Source organism: Hyaena hyaena, unplaced genomic scaffold, assembly GCF_003009895.1.
Source record: "Hyaena hyaena isolate Hyena2069 unplaced genomic scaffold, ASM300989v1 scaffold_19, whole genome shotgun sequence".
Classification (NCBI taxonomy): Eukaryota; Metazoa; Chordata; class Mammalia; order Carnivora; family Hyaenidae; genus Hyaena; species Hyaena hyaena.
The window spans coordinates 4,969,755-4,991,469 of NW_024080651.1; the positions used below are offsets into that span (position 1 = coordinate 4,969,755).

Sequence of the window (21,715 nt, forward strand, 5' to 3'; positions counted from 1 at the left end):
GCAAAGTCTGGTGACACGAACTGTAATTTTCCCCACCAGTCCTGCTCCTCCTGCTAACTTTTCTCTTTCTATGAATAGCTGCAAACCTCTGAGTCATGCTTGCTGCCTCCTCCCTCCCTATTCCAACATCAGATGGAATTGTGAGCCCTGTCTGTCTTTCTCCTCTAGTCCCTCCTCTTTGGTTCCTAGTGCCACATTGCGGTTTAGGTCTGCCCTCTGCTTCACTGGTGTCCCAGCTTCCAAATTCTGCCCTGGACAGCGCATCGCCACCCAGTGGCCCGGGAGTTGCCTTGTCTTCTCCAGGATTCTTTTTCAACAGTTCCATCCCTTGTGTTTATACATTCCTGCATGGGTTTTCTCCTGTTTGAAATGCCCACAGTGGCCCCTGACAGATCCAAGGGCCATGTCATTCTTCGCTGGGAGCCACATATACACAGGGTGCCTGTGTAGGCATCTCTGCAGACAGCTTTGCAGCAAAGGAGTATCATGGCCAAGTGCAGCATCTTTGTATTCTGCATAGAGCCTAGCAGGGTGCATTGCTGCAGATATGTTCTCAGTAGCTTGGTTAATCTCAATGGATGAGTAAGTGAATGAATGAGAATTGCTTGCAATTTTATGAGATTTCAGAAAGCCAAGTATGTTAGTGCCAAACTTGGATTTTCTTAATTTGTTTTCAGTTTTAAAAACTTGTTTGCTGGAATGAGATTTGGATGATAAGTGGGAGATTACTGGCTTAAGCCTGGAGTGACAGAAAAGCTGCAGTTATAAAATAGAGATTATTTGGATAAATTATGTTGACAAATTTGAATGTGTTGAAATAGGCTTTTCAATGAACCAGTAGCCTCTTTCTGTGGTCCTCATTTGTATTTCCATAGGTTTGCAAGTGTTTGCACATATAGTCTGTATATACCTAGGATGACTTGTCACTTTGTAAAATTGGAGGAATGGGGAGCAAAGATAAAGCTATTAAAAGGCCTTTTTGTGATTTTATAGTTCCTTCAATTAGTTTCATGTGTACCAGAAGGTTTGCTTTGCACACGCTCCATATGCAGGACCCTGTGGGAAGCAGGTCATGGATCAGAGGTGAAGCTCCCACTCCAAAATGTTAGATCCAAACAGGCCTTCACATTTGTGGGGTCCTCTGCAGGTATCAGAGAGATTTCCAGTTCATGGTTTCAGTGAGGAGTGCAGACCAGGAGTGCTGTTCTATTATTCGGAAGAAAAGTAGGAGCTCACAGACAGCACTAGGGACAGCTCATGAACTCCACTACCTCACATTGGGGAGAGCCCTAGCAGGGTCTTGTGTTGGGATCTCCAAGACTCACCCCAGGTTATATAAGGAGCTAGGAGGACTCCTAGGACTCAGCATCTATTTGTGTTTACAGCTGTGCTTTATTACAACAAAAGAGGGCAAAGCACCATCAGCAACAGGAAGGAGGGGGCCACGAGGCAAAGTCTGGGGAAACCAGGTGCAAGATTCTGAGAGTCCTTTCCCAGTAGAATCACACAGAACACATTCAATTTCTCCAGCAATGAAATGTGAAATGGTGCCAGCCATAGAAACTCATTAGAGACTCAGAAGCAATGTTTTTTTACTGGGGGCTGACCACATGGGCACCCTTTGCCTGGCACATACCCAAAGTCCAGAGTCCCAGAAGGAAAGCAGGTATTCGGCAGAGACCACAGTTTTGTATAAGTAGTTTAGGGACAGTGAGCCACCTTTAGCAGTTAGTGAATGGGGGAAGCCCTCCCCAATTCCAGATTCCCAGATGCCAGCCAAGGGCAAGTCTCAGGTGCAGTCCTTTCAAAGGATAAGTGGTCTCGGGCCAGCTGTGTTAATTCTTTTCTGCACAGCTCTGGCTTCCTTCCTCCTTGCAGACTTCAGTGATGTCAAGCAGGGGTAAGGGCCAACACTTGCTCTGGTTCAAGGAGAGTGAGTGCTTACCTTTGGCTTTGAGTGGTAGAGTGGCTTCTTCTTTCCTATCAGAGAAAGTACATGACAGTCGTGCAGGGTGTGGGTGTGACCTGCTGCTCTGTATGTCTGAGGGCCTTCTCTATGGAGACTCTGGCCGTGTGGTCATCCCTTTATTGTCTCACAGACACTTTTGTAATCTAGACCTTTCCCAAGATCCTTTGGTGACTTGGATTTTGCATATGTCTAGGGTATACTTGCCACATGGACTTCCTTCTTCTGCAAGCACTTTTGTACCTTTGATGGAATGTCTGGTGTGATGTGAGTTCTTCAGCTGCAACTAAACCTTGTGCCTTCTTTGGGAAGGGTCTGTTAATCCAAGATTGGGGCCTGATGAGCAGTCTGGAACATTTGTGATAGTAAGCATATGCCAGCTCTGGTTGCATCTTTTATTGAGGGCCAACAGTCTATAAGTCAGTGTGGGAGATGGACACGCATACCACCATCAAACCACTGGGTGGAGGAGGAAGAGGAGGAGGGGAATCCATACCCATCCTGACCATTAAGCAAAAGGCAGGCAGGTTCAGATACAGTGTTGTGGGGGAGCTCCCAGGGAGCTTTGTATCCAAGCATGTAGCTTCCATGCCTCCTGTAGTCTTCCATGCTTCCTGGGTTATATAGTTCACAAATTATGTCAGTAAAGAAAGACAGGTCTGTGAAAAGGGTGTGAGGTTCCTTAAATAAGATCAATATCTGCTTCTCATAGGGGGAGAGAAGTACACTGCACTGTAAATGACATACAAGGAGTAAGAGATGGTAAGAAACACCCTGAACAATATTGAAATTGGCAGCTTGATGTGTGGTGAATCACACATACCAGGTGTCACCACACAGAGATGTGGCTTTAAGAGGCTCCCCTCATAATCACACATATGAAGCAAACTGTCAGTGAGTTTCAGGTTCATTCTGGGTGCTGTATGTTTTTTTCTTTTATATGAGACTACTTCCTGCGTCTGTTTCCATTTTTAAGAGTTCTGATCACTAAGCTTCACTCCTCTTGACACCTCATCACGTGCTCAGCCATAGCTCTGTGCATTGAAGGATGATTTTACAATCTTGACTCACACCATTTGATCTGCTTTGCTGGGCCATTACCTAAACCAAGAAGAGGGCATATGGCATTGCTGAGCTTGCATAGGAAACTGCCAGATTGTGTTGTTCTTTGAAGCAGCAGTAGGTACTGTCTTCCTGAAATATAGTGTGTGACTTTCCTGGGCTCACCACTCATTGTCCTTCCCAGCTGAGTGCCCGCTCCCTTTCCCTACCCACCTCTTGATCCCCTGGCCTTGACCCTTCTTCTACCTAATTTGCCTTATTCCCCTTCTGCAAACCAGATGACCTTCAGTATCCTATTCAGATCTCTATACTGATCATCCCTTCAGTCAAGAGATCCCCTCTTCATTGCTATAGACATCCTGACAGTCTTAATTCCAAGTCGTCTCAGGATGATCCTGCCTGGGTTCCCCTGTGATGAGATGGGCTGGCAGAACCATTCTTCCTCTGATGCTCTTTTGTTTTGTATTATGTCATTTGGCCATGCACCCCTCGTAGCAGGATTTTGGTTTATCTCCCTCTGTTAGATTAATACCTTGGCTCCTCCACTCCAGAGCCTGGGACTGTGTCTCCTCACTGTAGTGTCCCCTGGGGTGCTAGGCATTGTGCCTTCTACTTAGTAGATTCTCAAGTTCCAGTAAAATCTTTTTTTAAATAGAAGACATTTTATAATTTTAATTTTTTTTACATGTTATACAGACCCAACATGCTATTGCAACAGCCCAGGGGAAGTCACTGAATTGCCAAGAGAAATGGAGTGACCACAGAGGCTACACATCACTCAGATTTTGCTCCTTTTCTGAGGCTTATTTTGGACCAAGGATATGTAACATTATTGAGAATTAATTATACTCACTTATATTTAAATTTATTTGGGAGGGGTGCCTGGATGGCTCAGTGAGTTAAGCACTGGAATCTTGATTTTGGCTCAGGTCATGATCTCATTTTTCGTGGGATCGATCCCCATGTTGGACTCTGCTGTTAGCACAGAGCCTTCTTGGGGTTCTCTTCTTCTCTTTCTCTCTGCCCCTCCCCTGCTCATGTTCTCTCTCTCTCTCTCTCTCCCCCTCAAAATAAATAAGTAAACATTAAACAAATAAATAAAACTTTGGTGAAGAAGTTTAAACATGTACATTAGTAGACAATGATATAACAAACCCTTGTATACCCATTATCCAGTTTCAGCAATTATTAAATTTCTGGCCAGTCTTATTTCATCTCAGGTTCCTGCCAATACCATTTCAAAGTGAATCCCAAATATCACATTTCACCTGTAAATGTTTCAGTACGTCTCTCTAAAGGATAAGGATTTTTAAGAAATTATCTGCAATACCACTGTTGTACTAAAACAAATTAATCATAATTCCTTATTATCACCAAATATCCAGTGTCCACAGTTTTAATTGTCTCAAATGTCAAAAATGGCTTTTTGATACATTTGTTTGTATCAGGACCCAAATGAGGTCCACCCATAGAATTTCACACAGTCTGGGCTTTGCTGATTGTGTTCTCTTGGTGTAGGTTAACAAGTTCCTGTGTCCTCTGTAGTTCTTTAATTCAGCAGATGGATCTAGAAACTTGATGTAGGTGGTAATATGTTCTTCCCTGTAATCACAGGATTTCAAAATCATGAGTTGGTTCTTATCTTCCAATGGTGACCAATCTGTTGGGTTTGTTTTCTCAAAACCACTATCACCTCGTGGATACAAACGTGTTTGCTATATGTCAGCCCGCTTATGATGGTTCTATTGTCCTGCCTTGTCCTTGCCCTCATGGGGGTCTCTTCGGTTAGCTCTGGAGTCCTTTGGATAGGGCTGATGGGATTAACAGTTTCCTGTGTCTAGCCTGAAAACATGTTCCAGGCTCTTCTTGCACTTGTCTTATCCAAATCCTGGAGTCAGTTAATGCTCCAATTTCATTCTTTTGCATGTAGACCTTCAGTTTTCCTAGCACCATTTGTTAAAGCTGTCCTTTCCCCAATGAGTGATCTTCATGCCCTTGGCACCTCCACTTGAAAAAAATTATTGTGATAGCATAAGAGAATGTGGGTTGAAATCAAAAGCACTCAGTTAGGTTTCTGGCAAAGACTGCTGACAGATACCTGCATTTTGGCACAAGAGACTTCTTTTTAATCTTCCAAGCATCCCAAACACATCAACTATTGCTTATACTTGTCTCTACCTCTTCAAGATCATCTTCTAGTTTCTTCTTCTACTGTCACATCACAGTGACAGTGGGTTCTGTGTACTCTTAACAGAGGAGGGGGTAGATGAGGGTTAGAACTGGGTCCTCAGTTCAGTTGTACTCCTGGATCAGGCAGCCCCAAAATAAATCATCCCATAATTCAGAGGTTTAGAGCAAGGGTGGTTTATTCTTGTTTGCATGTCTGCAGATGGCTGGGGCAGCACTGCCTGCAGCAGCAGCAACTGGGACACTCTTCTGCTTTGAATTTTTTTATGTCTTTATTTTATTTTGAGAGACAAAGAGTGAGAGGGGGAGGGGCAGAGAGAGAGGGAGACACAGAATCTGAAGCAGGCTCCAGGCTCTGAGCTGTCAGTACAGAGCCCAACGTGGGGCTCGAACCCACGGACTGTGAGATCATGACCTGAGCCAAAGTCGACACTCAACTGACTGAGCCGCCCAGGCGTCCCGACACTCCTCTGCTTTGAACAAGTAGGCTAGCAGAGTCAGTCTTCTCCCCATGATGGTAGAAGTGTAAGAGGCCTAGCAGGAGAGGAAGCACCCTGGCTCGAGCCTGCACACCTTCACTCTGGTTCACATTCTGTTGGCTGAATCAAGGCATATGGCCTCTTCCAGTATCAGTGGGGCCTTTGTAGGATCACTCCCCACTGTAGTGAGTCATCCTGAAAAGTCCAATGACAAAGGATGTGGACATGTAATTGTAACTCATGAAGGACATTAGGAATTGGGAAAAGTACTTCAGTCTATCCCAGCGTCTACCCTTCCTTCCAATGATCCCATTCTTCATCTATAAAATAAAGGGGCTAGACTGGGTAACCTATGGGGTTTCTTTTAGCCCCAGATTTCTGAGAATTTGATGGGAAACTGATTAGAAGTTGGAAGAGATATGAAATATTCAAAGATAATCTGGGCTCGGCATGGAAATGTCTATTGACTTGGTGGCTTAGAGATTAGAGTCCAGGCAGCTGGAGCTGGTGGCCGACCTGGTAGGGAAAGAATGCGGGATGCTTTTGCTGAACCACAGATGGGTTAATGGTGTGTTTCTGTTACCAGTTTTGGGAGACTTGTAAGCAGACTGAGTGTGGCTGGGGGGAGGGGGGGGGTTACCACCTTTTGCTACATTGTTCACATGCTGTGACAAGAAAGACACCTTCCTTGAATTTTCCATTTTTAGAAAATGAAATTATTTTGCCAGATGCAGGCACAGAAGTAATTTTCTTCTGAGTCCTGCAGTTCTAAGTTTGAATTTATTTTGCCTGCCAGCTTACTGAGTCATTGCCTTCTGGAGATGCGATTAGGACATTCTTAACCCCTGAGCAGATTCCCATAGTGTTTTCTCTTTCACTTGCATATACCTGAGTGCCTCACAATATACCCTGCCTTTGCAGCCTTTTGGACGTTAATGGCTTCAGGCTACAGTCCTCCTGCCTCCCTTTCCCTGTCAGCCCTAGACTGTACTTGGTGGCAGTGTGTCATTCATATGCATGTGTAGCTGTTTGAAGGGAGGACCAGTAGTTCATGTGTTGTCTGTTTCCTCCCAGAACAAACCATTTTTCAGTAACTGTTAGCCAGACACACATTGTACAAGCATGTCATCAGCGCCTGCGAAGCTGGAGAGCAAGCTTCTCCAGGTCCCTGGGTAAGTTGCATGGGGTGGCAGTGGAAGAATCTTTGGTAGGAAAGGAACATAAAAGTCATCCAATCTATCTCTCTGTTTGTTGACTTCTTCCTATGGCATATCTCTCCCATCAGCACCAGCCTTTGAGCAAACCTCTGTTGTGACAGAGAGCAGACCTTTATCTCCCAAGACAAGCTGGTATTCCTTAGATAACTCTGACTGTTAGAAAGTTCTCCCTCTGTTGAGCTGAGATGGGTTTCGAGGCAATATCTGTGCTCATTGGAATGTTTCTCTGTCCCACAGAGATGGACTTATCCATTCCACACAGCCATATTCTTCATCCTCAGAGATGCTGACTCAGTGTCCCTATGTATTCTTTCTTGCTGCGTAACAAATCATCCTAAAGCTTAGTGGCTTAAAGCAATAATTAACATTATCTCACAGTTTCTGTGGGTCTATAATTCCTGAGTGGTTGGTTACTTGGGGTGATTCTGGCTTGGGATGTTTCATGAGAGCTGCATTCACTTGATTAGGGCTGGAGGCTCCACTTTCCAGGTGGCTCACTCACATGCATTGCAAAGTGATGCTGGTCTCAGTGCCTCTCTCTTTGGGCCTCTCCACAGGGTAATTTGAGTGTCCTCACAACAGGGCAGCTGGCTTTTTCCAGAGACAGTGATCCAAGGGAGAGCAAGCAAAAATCACAATTTTTAAAAACCTTTTTGACCTTTTTTGATTCTGTAACTTGCACAGTATCCTGTTAGTTACACAATTGTCCCTGCCAATGTGGAAGAAAGTCTCCAAACCTCTGGGACCCTCATTTTGTGATCTGTAAACAGCCCAACTTGACTGAAACAAACCATAAGGAAGTACTTGGTAAACTCTTTCATAAGTGAAAGGGATATTTTGAATGTAAGAATTTTGCTAGTACTAAGTGCTTAACTAGTGAAAACCTCCTGTTTAACCTCACACTCCTGTTTAACATGTAGAGTCAAGGAAATCAGGGCTGGATTTGCCAGAAAATGAAGAGGACTCTTTTTTTATTTAGCCCTTTATTTGAGGGCTCTTTTGGGTGTAGCCATGCCATGTACTCTCCTTCTGGAGTTCAGGAACGTTTTCATAGGAAGACAGGGTCCTTCCCTCATTCAGTCCAAATGGTGGAGGAGAGACAGAAGGTCATACACTCTTGTTGGATTCTCTGGGGGCCCAGGAGAGCCACCACCCCATGGAAGCATGGACCTCATCTGTTTTTTTCCACTGGTCTGAACCTAATGCCTGGCCTGCCACACTGAATGAAACAATGAACATGATAAGCAGGGGTGACAGTTGTTTTAAACACAGTCTCTGTTTGGGAAGTCTGTGGCTGCCCGTGGTGTGAGGCCTTCAGTTTTGCAGGCTGCTGTCATGTTTTGATTGGAGTTTAGCTGCCATTTCTGCTTCACTTGAAGCTTGGTGGGAGTCACTTTTACATAAGATTATTCCATCTAATATTAATATCAATGTTCATAAGACTGGAGGCCATGAAAGGAAAGAATAGAATTCCTGAATAAATTATGTGTCTCACTGTCAGATCTGTAAGTTTGTATTGTAATCTGTGCATTTAAATTTGTAATTGGCCTTGGTATGTTAAAATTCAATCTAAATGTTTCCTTAATTGACTTTTAATTTGTAGTGTTCTAGTCTTTTGCTTGGCTTGCTAGGTGATTCTCTTTTTTAGAACCCTCTTTGTTTAGTGTAGTATTTTGGGGGGGTATCTTTAGTGTTGCGGAAATTTTAAGCTAACATCACTTGTAAAAGGAAGAATCTAGGTCGCTAGAACATTCTGTAGATTGTAGCTGCAGCTACAGAGATTGTGTGATGATTTAAAAAAACAAATCTGTTCAACTATCCTGAATTGTTCTGTACCCATGACTAGGTCTTGAAACAGATCCATCCCTATGCCCTGGGGACCTGTCATCTTTTATCTCCTCCTGAGACACTCAGTACATAGCCTCATTCCTGTGCCAGGCTCATTGGGACTCAAGAGGTCCCCTTCATCATCAAAGTAGTTCAGCTGTCTTGGTCAGTGGAGTATATGACTGATCTCAGAGTTGAGAGTTTAAGCCCATGTTGGGTGTAGAGTTTACTTAAAAATAAATAAATAGGGGCACCTGGGTGACTCAGTCAGTTAAACATCCAACTCTTGATCTTGGGTCAGGTCATAATCTCATGGGTTCATGAATCTGAGTCCCACATTGGACTATGCACTGTCAGTGCAGAACCTGCTTGAGATTCTCTCTCTCCCTCTCTCTCTGTCCCTCCCCTGCTCATGCTCTCTCTCCTCTTTCTCAGAAAAAATAAGTAAACTTTATAAATAAGTAAATAAATACATACATACATACAATTAAAAACAACAGTTCAGCACTGCTATTGATTGTCATTACACCCAGGGAAGAATTTAAAATGCAATGAATCTCTTTTTTCTTTAACTAAAAAAGTGTTTTAATGTTTATTTATTTTTGAGAGAAAGAGACAGAGCATGAGCAGAAGAAGGGCAGAGAGAGAGAGACAGACCAACAGACACAGAATCCTAAGCAGGCTTCAGCCTCTGAGCTATCAGCACGGAGTCCGACACAGGGCTAGAACTCAAGAACTGTGAGATAATAAGCTGAGCTGAAGTCGGATGCTTAACTGACTGAGCCACTTAGGCACCCAATGTAATCGATTTCAGATGGATTTTATTTTTTATTATGGGACGTTTCAAACACATACAAGTAGAGATGTTGGTATGATGAGCCGCATGTCCCAATCACTCAATGTGAGCAAGTCTTACCTTTGAGTCAGTCTATTGTCTCCCCACCCTCACTTAATTTGAAGCAGATCCCAGATATCTTTAACCCAATTTTAATGATTAAGTTTTTTTAAAAAAAACTTTAATAAGGGGTCCCACGTTGGGTGTAGAATTTGCTTAAAAATAAATAAAGAGGAACGCCTGGGTGGCTCAGTCGGTCTAGCATCCAGCTCTTTCTTTTTAATTTTTTTAATGTTTATTTATTTTTGTAGAAGAGAGACAGAGCATGAGCAGAAGAGGAACAGAGAGAAAGGGAGACACAGAATCTGAAGCAGGCTCCAGGCTCCAAGCTGTCAGCACAGACCCTGATGCAGGGCTCAAACTCACAAACCGTGAAATCATGACCTGAGCCAAAGCCGGATGCCTAACCGACTGAGCCACCCAGGTGCCCCTAAGCATCCAACTCTTGATCTTGGCTCAGGTAATGATCTCACAGGTTTGTGAGTTTGAACATTGGGCTCTCTGCTGTCAGCACAGACAGAGCCTGCTTCTGATCCTCTGTCCCTCCTCTCTTTCCGCCCCTCCCCAATGCATGTGCATGTGTGTGCATTCTCTCTCTCAAAAATAAATAAATAAATGTTAAAAATAATTTTAATAGCAAATATTTACAAATATTTCAGTATGTATCTCTGTAGAGATGACAGGGTTTTTTAAATTTTTTTTTTAAATTTATTTCTGAGAGAGAGAGAGAGACACCGTGAGCAGGGGAGGGTCAGAGAGAGAGGGAGACACAGAATCTGAAACAGGCTCCAGGCTCTGACCTAGCTGTCAGCACACAGCCTGACATGAGGCTCCAACCCACAAACCATGAGGTCATGACCTGAGCCGAAGTCGGATGCTCAACCAACTGAGCCACCCAGGCTCCCTTCTCACCAGATTTTTTTTTCACCAGATTTTTTAAATAAACTTTTTGTTTTCAAATAATTTCAAACTTAGCAGAAAATTTCAAGAATAGCACAAAGAAGGTGCGCCTGGGTGGCTCAGTCGGTTGAGAGTCCGACTTCATCTCAGGTCATGATCTCATGGTTTGTAGGCTCGGGCCCCACATCGGGCTCTGTGCTGACAGCTAGCTCAGAGCCTGGAGCCTGTTTCAGAATCTGTGTCTCCCTCTCTCTCTGACCTTCCCCTGCTCATGCTGTCTCTCTCTCTCTCTCTCTCTCAGAAATAAGTAAAACATAAAAAATTAAAAAAAAAAGAATAGCACAAAGAACTCCTGTGTATCCATCGCTGAGATCCCCCAATTGTTGCTATACTCCATTTGCCTTATCATTTTCTATGTTATATTTATATATAATATTTCTTAAGCATTTAAGAGTAAGTTTCATACATGATGCTTATTATCACTTAATGCTTCAGTGTGTATTCCTTAAAATAAGGGCATTCTCCTATAATTACAGTGTAAACATTGATACAGTGCTACCATCTAATCCAGATTTTGCCAGTTGTCCCAGTAATGTCCTGTAGAGGTACAAGAACCAATCCAGGATCATCTATTGCATTTGGTTGTCTTGTCTCGTCACTTTAGTTTCAGTGTGGAATAGTTCTTCCATTTTTTCTTGTCTTTCATGACCTGGACATTTTTGATAAATACATGGCAGTTACTTTATAGAATGTGCCTCGATTTGGAATTGCCTAGTGTTCCCTTATGTTTAGATTCAGGGCCTGCATTTGTGGCAGAACACCACATTATACACTACTGTGTCCTTCACAGTGCATCATATCAAGAGGCAAATGATGTTGATTGTCCTACCACTAGTGATGTAGCTTTTATCATTTGGTTATGATGGTGTTTGCCAGATTTCTCTACTGTAAAGTTAACTTATAATTATTGATTAATAAGTAATTGACCAGAACTAACAACTAATTAATTAGAATTAATAAATAATTAGAATTACAAGCAATAATTAGAATAAGAAGTAATTTATTAGAATTAAATTTTAATGTAGTTAATTGGGATAATTAATTTGAATGAAACTAGAATACAATTGATATAATTATTAATGTGTAATTAATAGAGAGAGAGAGCATGTGAGTGGGGAGAGGCACAGAAGGGGAAAGAGAGAGAATCTTAAGCAGATTTCATGCCTAGCATGGAGTCTGACATGGGGCTCAATCCCATGACCCAGGGATCATGACCTGAGCCAAAATAAAAAGTCAGAGGCTCAACTGACTGAGTTACCCAGGGACCCCCAGAATTAGAATATATTTTTATGGGGAAATACTTTGAGGCTAAGTGAAACCCTGTTCTTTAACACATCCCTCTGGTTTTTAGTACACTTTGGTTATTGGCTGAATCAAATAAGTTATTATTATGATGGTTGCCACTTGGTGGTTTTTCTTATTTATTAGGAAGCATTGTACTATAAAGAGGAGCTTTTTTTTTTTTAATGTTTTTTCATTTATTTCTGAGAGAGAGACAACGTGAGCAGGGGAGGGTCAGAGAGAGAGGGAGACACAGAATCTGAAACAGGCTCCAGGCTCTGAGCTGGCAGTCAGCACAGAGCCCAATGCGGGGCTCGAACCCACAAACCGTAAGGTCATGACCTGAGCCGAAGTCGGACGCTTAACTGACTGAGCCACCCAGGCACCCCTAAAGAGGAGCTTTTTATTTAATTGCCTGTTCATCTGTTTGTAGCCATATGACCTCATGGATTTCTGTCTCATCCAGTGGGTTATTATCAGTAACTCTCATTTATACTGATACTCAAATTGTCCCAGTTTTGAGTAGGAGGAGTCTTTTGCTCTTTTGTCCTTTTGACATTACCTATCACTCTGGACATTTCCTTACCCTTGGTTTATCTTGTACTGGACTGTTTATTTCTCTGATAAACCCTGGTTCCCTTTAGTGGAAAATGGTACCTAGAAGCCAAATACTGAGTGCTGGGTGTGCTTATTGTTATTGGGACATCATTGCTTCTAGGCTCTCTATGTGGCTTGAGAGAGTTTTTCTCACTGTCCCTTCCATATTTCCAACTTCAGAATCTGACAATAAGAGCTCTGGATCCCACTATCCTTAATATATTTACTTATTTTCTCAGTTTCCTAGATGAAACTACTCTCCCAGCCATGCCGACCAAATCTCCTCTGTTCCTCCACACCCAGACATATTGGCTGGATTTTCTTGACCTTGGTATTGCTGATATTGCTGGTGATACCAGCCAAACCTCTCTGCCTTAGAGTCTGGCTGCCCTGATGCTGCTGGTTCTGCTCATGGCTGAGCACAGCCTGGGAAGGAAGAAGGAACTTCCCAGTCACTTCTGATTTATAGGTTCTCCTTCTCTCTTTATTTTTTCCCTTTCAATTTATTGGTTGAAGAAATAGGTCATTTGTTCTGTAATTTCCCACAGACTGGATTTTGCTGATTTCATCTCCATAATATTATTTATTGTACCCTTCTATCTCCTTTATTTCCTGTAAACTGATAGCTAGAAATTCAGAGAAAGTTTCAATTATATTGGCAAAATGATTCATAGATATAGTGAAAGGGGATACATGTTATCTAGTTCTCTCTTTCCCACTCTTTCTTTCTCTTTCACACACACACACACACACACACACACACACACACACACACAAACACACCTGCAACCAGTGACGACAATTTCCTAGACCCATTAGTTGACTACGGATTGCAAAATGATAATATTCTATCATTCCTTTTGTGGTTATTAGTGAAAATAATTGTATAAAGAGAAACTTTCCAGGGGTGCCTGGGTGGCTTAGTCCGCTAAGCATCCGACTTTCGCTTGGGTCATGATCTCACGGTTCGTGGGTTCGAGCCCGGCGTCGGGCTCTGTGCTGACTGCCAGCTCAGAGCCTGGAGCCTATTTCAGAGTCTGTATCTCCCTCTCTCTCTGACCCTCCCCTGCTTGCGCTGTCTCTCTCTCTCTCTCTCCTAGAAATAAATAAAAATATTAAAAAAAAAAAAAAAAGGAGACACGTTCCCTCACCTAACCATTTGGTTACCCAATAGTTTAGTTACTATGGAAACAGTAGGAAAAATGCACCATGATTTCCTTTATTTGCCAGTTATCAAACGAATGAGTTGGACCTCTAGCATCTCTCCAGGGTCACTAATAACTTATTTTGTCAGTACCATTATGAACTTCTTGACTTGGTGCCTCTTAGTGTATTGCAGTTGTTACTCTTGTTCTAATCCTTGAGATATGTATCACATAGCATGCATTTAAAGTCTACAACTTAATAATTTTTCATATATTCACAGATATGTGTAATTATCAAAGTCAATTTTTGAACATTTTCATTACTTCCAAAAGAAACCCCATACCCTTTAGCTATCACTCCCTTGCCCATCCCTCTATCCCTGAATCTTCCTCCAGCCCTAAGCAACCACTCATATACTTTCTCCCTCTATATATTTCCCTTTTGTGGACTTTCATATAGATGGAATCATATAATACATGGACTTTTGTGACTGGCTTCTTTCACTTAGCATTGTGTTCAAGGTTCATCCAAATTGTAGCATATGTCAGTTCTTTGTTATTTTTTATGGCTGAATAATATTCCATTGTATGAATATAATTCCAATGTATAACATACCATTTTTTTGGTCCATTCATCTACTGATGGATATCTGGGTTATTTCCATCATTTATGTGTAATGCTGTTATAAAAGTTTGTGTACAGTTTTTTGTGTGGACATATGTTTTCATTTATGTTTATTTTGGAAGTGCTGAATAATATGGTAACTATATTTAATCATTCTAATTTCTTTAGTGGTTCCTCCATATATTACATTATATACATACATACATAATTTATCACATCTGCCAGTGTCATTTAATTAGTTTCAATGAAGTATAGAAACTTCCCTATAAGTTCCTTTACCTTTCCTTATTTATAGTATAGGGTAGTCTTACATTTTCCTCTGTATACATGTAGAACCACATCATACAGTGTTTTTTTTTTTTTTTTACAAATAGTTTATTGTCAAATTAGTTTCTACATAACACTCAGTGCTCATCCCCAAAGTGCCCTCCTCCATGCCCATCCCCCCCTCCCCCCCACACTCATCAGTCCTCAGTTTTTGTCAGCATTCAAGAGTCTCTCATGGTTTGCCTCTCTCCCTTTCCCCCACCATTTCCGCCCTTCTTCTCCCCCTTGGTCCTCCGTCAAGTTCCTCCTAATCCTCCTATACGTGCAAACATATGATATTTGTCCTTCTCTGCCTGACTTATTTCGCTCAGCATAACCCCCTCAAGGTCCATCCATGTTGCTACACATGGCCAGATTTCATTGTTTCTCATTGCCATGTAGTATTCCATGGTATAGATAAACCACATCTTCTTGATCCATTCATCTGTTGATGGACACTTAGGCTCCTTCCATGTTTTAGCTATTGTGGAGAGTGCTGCTATCATACAGTTTTAATTTTTGCTTTAACCATCAAACATAGTTTAAAAACTCAAGAGAAGAAACATCTATTGTCCTAACCCATATTTTTGTTTATCATGTTTGTTCTTCCTTTCTGATGTTCTAAGATTCCTTCTTTTATCATTTCCTTTGTTTTTTAGAGAATTTTTCTCTTGCCATTCTTTTTGAGTAGGCCTGCTGGTGACAATTCTCTTGGTTTTCCTTCATCTGAGAATGGCCTTACTTTTCCATCATTCTTGGAGGATATTTTCACTGGATTCTGGGTTGACAGTTCTTTCCTTTCAGCCCTTGAAAAGTGTGGCACTTTACTCTAGCTCAGGAAGAGCTGGTAAGTCTTATGCAGGAGCAAGGACTTTGTCCTAAAGAATGAGGAGAGGAGATTAGGGGTGCCTGGGTGGCTCAGTTGAGTGTCCGACTCCTGATTTTAGCTCAGTTCATGAGCTCAGGGTTTTGGGATCAAGCCCCATATGTGGCTCCATGCTGAGTATGGAGCCTGCATAGCATTCTCTCTCTCCTTCTACTGCTCACTCTGTCTCTCAAAAGAAGAAGAACAAGAACAAGAAAAAGAAAAAAAAAAAAAAACAAGAAGAACAAGAAAGAGGAGATTAGTTGAAGGTTTAAAGCAGCATATTGACAGACTCAGAATGAAGTTTTAGAAAAATGTAGCACAAGAGTGGACTGGCAGAGGCAAGGCAGAGGCTGATAGACGGACTGTGGATATGTCCTGGTGAGAGATGATCCACCCAGTGCAGGGCTCTGCAGGACAGCTTCAGTGAAGGGGGTGGGTTTGAGAGACATTGAGGAGGCATGCTGGAGAGACCTTGGAATTCTGCTCGGTGAAGTACAGGGGTCAGGCTTTTGCCTGACCAACATCATACTTTAAAAGTGCAGTAACTTGGGAAAATACCGTGGTTTGTTATTACTACATTGGCAGCAAAAGTGGCATGTTCATCCATTTTCTACCTGATGAGTACATTTTACTCTAAATCTGAGATCTAAAGCATTTGTCTAATATTCTGTGACAGGATTTTCACTTAATAATCTTAGGAAGCACCTTATATGTGGCTGGTATATGGTATTCTGATGTTTTGGAGGAACCACAAAAAGGGTCTAGTGGTTTTTCAGTTAGCGATGTTCAAGGGAAGGGTGTTACCCTACTGTTCTACCTTAAGCGTGTGAGTTTGGTAGAACTTTGGGTGGTTCCAGGGCTGGGTCATCTCCCTGCATTTGTTCCTTTGCTTGTGTAACACTCCTGCATTAATTCATTCAGCCTGCCTACCATCCCTGAGCTCTTACCACATGTCAACTCTGAGCTGAGCAGGGACAGGATAGACCATCTCTGTGTCTCGTGGAACTTATGTTCTCACTTGCAAGTGACAAATAGAAATAATGACCAGGTAAAGCAAAACATTTTTCTGGATGGCTACCCCAGTATTCTGCATGGACAAAGCCCTGTGCTGGTGGCAGAGAAACCCAGTTCCAGTTTTACAGTTAGAAAAAAAAAATTTTTTTAAGAGCCCAACACAGGGCTCAAACCCACAAACCATGAGATCATGACCTGAGCCGAAGTTGGATGCTTAACCGACTGAGCCACCCAGGTGTCCCTAAAAAAAATTTTTTTTAAATTTAGCTATTTATTTTGAGAGAGAGAGCAAGCAAACAGGGGAGGGGCAGAGAGAGAGGGAGAGGGAGAATCCCAAGCAGGCTCTGCTCTGTTAGCACAGAGCCTGATGCAAGGCTTGAACTCATGAACTGTGAGAGGGTGACCTGAGTCAAAACCAAGAGTCAGATGCTTAACAGACTGAGCCACTCAGGCACTCCTTATTGTTTACCAGTTTTATGGACAGGGAAACGTGAGTTAACTTTTCCTGGCTTCCTCCTCTTTCTTGGCTGTAAAATGAGGCTAATTCCCTCCTGCTGGTGCCTGCCATTTAGAATATACTTGATAAATATTTGCTAAACAAATCAATGTCTGCTTTGCCCACTTTATGGGTTCTTGCAAGGATTGAAGGAATCATGTTTGCTACAGTCTCCCATGGAAAGTAAAGTACTACCTAGATGTAAGTTGTATTGATAAGTGTACTGGCCTTTGTAAATCACTACCTGTCATCCTCCATTTGTGTAAACATGAAGTGATGTGAATTTCAGTAATGGGAGAATGGCTCCCAGTCTCCTTTTTTATGGAAAAAAATTACATTAGAAATGTTCTTCCTATAGAATTTGTAGCAGCGTTTATTGAGCATTTCTCGAGGGAAGCTTTAAATGGAAAAGAATGAGGCCAAAAGCAAAATGAAATGGTGTCAGGTCTCATGGTGACAGTCTCATCTGCACAGTAAATGCTTCTGTTTGGCCACTTCTGACAGTGGCCATACTGAGCATTTTCTGGATGGCACCATTCAACCAGCTTTGATGACTTTTTTTCTTAATGTTTATTTATTTATTTTGAGTGAGAGAGAGCGCACCAGCCAGGGAGGGGCAGAGAGAGAGGGAGAGAGAATCCCAAGCTCTGTCTGCACAGAGCCTGATGTGGGGCTCGATCCCATGAACCATGAGATCATGACCTGAGCTGAAATCAAAAGTTGGATGCTTAACCAACTGAGCCGCCCAGGTACCCCTAACCAGCTTTTATGACTTTTAAAAGTAGAAATGAAGCCTGGGGACAAGTCCGTGCACCCCTGTGGGTAAGAGACAGGGCTGCAGGTGGATGGGTGAGACTGGCTTCGTCCCCTTTGGGACCTGCAATGAGCTCCCCACGTAGCAAGTCTCAGCCTCCACATCTGGAACAGGGAGGTAACATTCCTGCCTTTTCTATCACATCTTAAGTGGCTAATTCATGTGAGACACCTCTAAGGTAAGCCCACAGGATGTGGTAATTAGGATAAGCTGAGCTTTGTTACTTAGACATGGAAGGATCCTAACAGTATCCCCAGGACCTGAGACTAGAAGAACTGAAATCTACTGTTTCTCCTGCATGTGTCTCGTGTACGACCTTCTTCACTGTCCTCTCTGCCTTCTGACATCCCTTCTGTGGCTGCTGCCCACCTGTCCTAGCAGAACAACAGAAACCCAGCTTTGGATATTTTAAACAAACAACAAAAGAGATGTATTTACTGGAAGGATCTTCAGGAACTCACAGGATTCCTGGAAAGGCAGGACAATGCTTTCAGAGGGGGGTGAGAACAAGGCAGGCTAGGTAGCCAGATCCATGGCCAAAATCATGTCACAAAACTATCCTGGAGAGGACATTGTTACCTGGGCACTGGATATTGATTCTCCTTGGCCTCTGGCCTCTGCTACCCCTGCTGCCCTTGAGAACCAGCTGCTGCTGCCTCCACTGCCACAAAAGAATTCCTCACATCTCTGTTCTTTTAAATATTAAGTTTTAATGAGGTTTGGTATGCATAGAGACAAGTGACATATATATATCTCAGGAGATGTTCCCAAAATGAACACATTGAATAGCCATTGGCCCTGCTAAAGAAATAAAACATGACCAGCTCCCCTACCTCCAGGAGCCTCCCCCTGTGTCCCCTCTAGTCATTGCTACTCAAGGGTAACTGCTAACTTGACTTCTCACCCTACAGCTTAGTTTTGCTTGTTACTGTACTTTCTCTAAGTAGACACACAATACATTTTCTTTGTGTCTGGCTTCTTCTGCTCAACATTATATTTGTGAGATTCTTCCAGGTTGTTTGTGTGGTTCTTATGGATTTATTCTCATTTCTGTATGATACTCTACCATTTGGATAATCCACCAAATGGATAAGCCAACGTTTGTTTATCCATTGTAGTGTGGACGGACATGTGGGTTGTTGCAGTTTGGGGGCTTTTAGGAAGAGTGCTGTAGACACTCTGGCACATGTCTTTGGTAACCACATGCATATATCCCTAATGGGGAGGTCCATAGGAGTGGAATTGCTGGATCATGGTGCACATGTATGTTTACTGATCACTGATGAGGTTGGGCCCTTTTTCATATGTTCATTAGCTATTTGGAGATCTCCTTTTGTGAAGTATCTGTCCAAATCTTTTGCCTATTTTTATCTAATGTTTATTTATTTATTTTTGAGAGAGAGGGAGAGCATAAGCAAGGGAGGGGCAGAGAGATTGGGGGTGGGGGGAGACACAGAATCCAAAGCAGACTCTAGGCTCTTAGCCTGTCAGGCTAGAGCTCGACACGGGGCTCGAACCCATGAACTGCAAGATCATGACCTGAGCTGAAGTTGGATGCTTAACTGTCTGAGCCACTGAGGTGCCCCTCTTTTGCCCATTTTTAAATTGGGTTATTGGCTGTACATTTTGCATCTCTAGATCCAGATTTTGAAACCTCTGCAAATGCATGGGATGAGCCTTTGGGTGCCTTGGTTGCTAGAAATCCTTAACAGCATACATCAAACCTTATTTGCAGTCTCAGGTATTCATTCTGAGATGATGTAGTCTCTAGGAAGGTGCCTTGGCCAGGACTCAGCTGTGCATACCAGAAGTGAGTCTGGCTAGTGTTAGCTGAAAGGCAGTGCTGTCAGGGGTGAGATAGCTTCCTAGTTGCTGGGAGGACTGGAGGAGCAGCTGGAAGCTGAAAATCAAGAACACTGAGTGTCCCCAGATTCTCACTAGCTCTGCTGGGAGGTGGCTGCTGCTGCTGCAGGGAGCCACAGAATTGGTGAGCCGATGACAACAAAAGTCTGCTCCCTCTGTCACAGTTCCTGCTACCACAATGGATAACCTTTCTCTGGCTCATTTCTCTCCTAACTTTCTTCTACAGTTAAGTCTTGTGTTAATACATGTCATGTCATCTGACATGAACCTGAATCCTTGGAATCCCTGGAATCTTTGCTGCAGGTCATTTTGGATGCTCCAACCTCAATGGTATAGGAAAAGGGGAAAGCTCTGAGCTGCAATGGGTAGTTCTTGGGCAGGGCTGTTCTAGGAACGAAAGGAGCCATATGGGTGTTATGGTGATGGGTGTTCTCAGTGGGGGCTGTGTGGGGGCTTAAAATGCAGTCCCATGACTGCTGTGTAGAAATAAACCAGCTCAGCTGTATGAGAACTTCGAAAGAGCCATTCCTGCACTCATCTATTCAGCCACTATCATGTTTAGTGTCCTAGGGATACTGTAATAAAGCACCATAAAACAAGTGGCTTAAAATAGCAGAAATGTACTGCCTCACAGTTCTGGAGGCTAGAAGTCCAAAATCAAGGAGCTATCAGGACTATACTCTCTCTGAAGGCTGAAGGGGAGGTTCTCTTCCAGGCCTGGCTAGCTTCTGATGTTTGCCAGTAATCCTTGGTGCTCCTTGGCTTGTAGATGCATCACGCCCATTTCTACTGCCCTCTGTGCCTCTGTGTCTCTCTCTCTTATTATTTTTATTAGTGGGACACCAGTCATACTGGATTAGGGCCCATGTTAACTTGATTATATCTTCAAAGACCATATTTCCAAATAAGGTCACATTTGGAGGTACTAGGGGTTAGGACTTCACAATATCTTCCTGGGGAATACAGTTTAACTTAGTACCAATCAGCAAGCCAGGCCATGTGTAGACCTTCTTCTTTGGCTGTCCTGGATCCCTGAGCTTTCCCAGAGTCACATGCCTCCACATCACTGCTCTGGGTTGGCCTGGCCCTCCTCCTAGCCTTTGCCTGGGCAAAGTCCCTTTATTATTTGAAATTCTGCTCCAGTGTATACATCTCCTGATCCATCTGGAAAGGAAAGTGTTGTTTTATCTCCCAAGCTCCCACCACTGCTGACTTATCCTTCCATTCTGAGTTTGTTTTTAAAGCAAACTTTTTATTGACAATGGCTATGTATGTAACATACAACATACTATATGTGTGTAACATACGTGCAGAAAAGTAGGTAAATTATAAGGATGCAACTCAATGAATTTTCATAAAGTGAATGCTCCATTTATTTTGAATGTATTTTCCTCTGCCTATTAAATAGTAGCCTACGGGGGCGCCTGGGTGGCTTAGTCGGTTAAGTGTCCGACTTTCGCTTAGGTCGTGATCTCGCGGTTCGTGGGTTCGAGCCCTGCGTCGGGCTCTGTGCTGACTGCCAGCTCGGAGCCTGGAGCCTGTTTCAGTCTGTGACTCCCGCTCTCTCTGACCCTCCCCTGCTCATGCTGTCTCTCTCTCTCTCTCTCCTAGAAATAAATGAAAATATTTAAAAAAAATAGTAGCCTATGATTTGCAGGCCTATATCTTTCACAAGATGGTATGTTCTTTGAGGCCCGAAAATGTGTTTCCTTTATCATTATATTTATCCCCTCTCCAGTTTCTAGCACAATTCTTTTATATAGTAGCCCATAGAAAGTATTTGCTGAATTTGGATTTGGAAGATTGGAGTGGAATTTGCCAAGCGAATCAGACTCAGCTTGAGCTAACACTGAATGAAAGTAATGCACAAGGATAAGTGCTTTGCCCCAGATTAGTAGCTTTTGTCTTTCTGTGTGTCTGGATTCAAATTTGCTGCTTGTCAATTTTCTTCTTGCCCATGGAAAATTTTTATGAAGGTACTCTAGAAAACAGAGACCAAGGCAAGGATGAAAGAGCTGACTCTGTGTGTGAGAGATCTGGTCCCAGGGTGGTGAGGCAGAAACAGGAAGTGGAAGGATGGATGTCCCATCACAGTGAGCTGCAGAGAGACACA

The 21,715-nt window shown here is 42.8% G+C and overlaps 1 protein-coding gene across 4 annotated transcripts in view; it reads left to right on the plus strand.

Annotated features, from left to right (window-relative positions):
• OSBP2 (oxysterol binding protein 2) overlaps nt 1-21,715 on the plus strand; it is a 182,451-nt gene that overhangs the window by 5,607 nt on the left and 155,129 nt on the right. The window contains exon 1 of one of the 4 annotated variants that reach the window (XM_039225811.1): nt 6,818-6,866. The exons of 2 other annotated variants lie outside the window; for them this stretch is intronic. The gene's annotated coding sequence lies outside the window, so the exon portion shown is untranslated. Of the gene's footprint in view, nt 1-6,817; nt 6,867-19,710; nt 19,727-21,715 lie in introns of those variants that run through there. One more of the 4 variants, XM_039225805.1, reaches the window with a different exon arrangement.